The sequence below is a fragment of the Numida meleagris genome, unplaced genomic scaffold, assembly GCF_002078875.1.
Source record: "Numida meleagris isolate 19003 breed g44 Domestic line unplaced genomic scaffold, NumMel1.0 unplaced_Scaffold1613, whole genome shotgun sequence".
In the NCBI taxonomy this organism is placed as follows: domain Eukaryota; kingdom Metazoa; phylum Chordata; class Aves; order Galliformes; family Numididae; genus Numida; species Numida meleagris.
Genome location: NW_018363401.1, coordinates 1 through 1,932, shown reverse-complemented (window position 1 = coordinate 1,932; position 1,932 = coordinate 1). Strand labels below are relative to the sequence as shown.

Here is a 1,932-nt window from a genome sequence, read left to right as displayed (position 1 = left end):
TAGAAGCAGCACACAGTAACCTAAATTATGCCTAATAATCCTAATTCTTGAGGCTGCATGGCTAACACAGGAAAAACACCTGCTTCACCATACATTACTAGGGTTGTTATTATAATACCATCCAGTGAGTAGTGCAGCCTTTTTCATCACACACTATAGTATCCATAATCCAACAAATCATGAAACAATGCCAATAAGCAAGAAACATACAATCCCACTTATTTTCTGCCTTGAGATGAGGCCGAATGTATCGTGCTGGAACCCACATAGGGCCAGTCTCTCACTTATGATCTCAGGCTGCCAATGCTTCTGCGTCGGGGTTCATCCGTTGTTACCGTGTTTGAAGTAATTCAATGCATAAAGAGCCTTTGCTAGTATCTCAGCTTGCCTGCTGACAGGTGTCTTCCCCCTGTATCCTTCCCCCTCCCCAAGGACGCATAACTTGTCCTTAAGGAGACGATTAGCACATTCCACAATGGCTTGCCCTTGAGAGTTACTGGGGATACCTGTGGTATGAGAAATTCCCCACAAGGCTAACTTCTCCTGTGTAGAGCGAAAAGTAAAGCAAGGGCCATTGCCAGTCTTAATTTAGCTAGACAGGCTCATGACAGTAGTGTTGGACTTCGCATGCTGTATGGCCACTATAACAGAGGAGGAAGTATCTATTGTGACTGTAAAGACAAGTGTGCTGGCTGCTCTGTCAGCCATGGCATTCCTGATGGTAAAAAGGCTTGGCACGTCCGAGTAACTACGAATATGCAAAATAATTACAGCCCTTAATACAAGCATTTGCACACTGACTGTCCGATTCATAAGGACAGCAGTTTTTCCAAGCATTGCTTGAATCCTGCCAAACCACAGCCCCTTGGCAGGTGTCTGATGATGCATGAACATCATACCTGAGGTCCGATCCCTTTAACTGATCACAAAAGGATTCCATTATTTGTGAAGGGATGCCCAGCATGGGACTCAAACCCACGACCCTGGGATTAAGGGTCCCATGCTCTACCGACTGAGCTATCCCAGCACCTACTAACTTCTGTACATCCCACAGAGTGCTGACCCTCGGCATCTCCATGGGCGGAGACGTGGGTGGTGCAGTCCAGCCCTGCACTATCTCTGACCAATCCGCGTTCAGAGTACGCTCATCGGTCCCGCCCCCTTCGCATTCCTCAGCAGTGACTGACATCGGGGGGTTGGCCAGCGCCGATCCGCCGCCTTGGTATTGTTCCGGGGGGAGGGATGCTGTCCGCGCCGCAGCGTTAGCTTTCCCCTCCTCCCTGGCCACTCTGTTAGTTCTCTTATATGGCAGCGTTGTGCCGCCCCCTCCCCAACCCTCATCTGGCAGGGCAGGATACAAATTCGGGTGGTCACGAGAACTGTTACAAGAGCCACCCCCTCCCCCACCCTCGTCCGGCAGGGCAGGATACAAATTCCAGCGGGGGTAGGGAGGTGGGGATTCCTTCAGGGCAGCTGAGGCAGTCAGATAAGGATTATTCAACGACGGGGGCATTGTCCGTTGATCGTTCCTGAGCTCTGGCGGCGCCTCGGTGGCAGGAGAACATCCTCGGCCATCTGTGGGGGAAGCGCAAACCACCCGCACCTCCCCCCTTTCCATTTCCAAACTGCCACCCTGTCCCGCACGACCCGCAAGCCCCACCCATTTTTGTGCCGTATACTGTGTTTCCTTATCCTCCTTGGCTGCCTTCAACGCCCCCAGGATGAGTCCCCAGTTTTTTAGCAGATTCTTATCTTTCTTGGGCGAGGACATAACCCGTTGGGCGAGTTTCATAGTAAAAGAATCCCACAACCCATTATCGAGCACTGCCTCCGGGGTTGCCAGGCAGCCCTCCTTTTCTAGCCGTGATAACACAGCAGCTATCTCCTTCTTAGAAGGGGCTGATTTACCGCAATAATCCTTACAAAACTGAA

The 1,932-nt window shown here is 51.1% G+C and overlaps 1 non-coding gene across 1 annotated transcript; it reads right to left on the bottom strand.

The window, feature by feature from the left end:
* Nucleotides 1–954: 954 nt before the first annotated feature.
* TRNAK-CUU lies at nt 955–1,027 on the bottom strand. Its single transcript has one exon. It is a non-coding gene; the product is annotated as a tRNA-Lys (tRNA).
* Nucleotides 1,028–1,932: the final 905 nt, after the last annotated feature.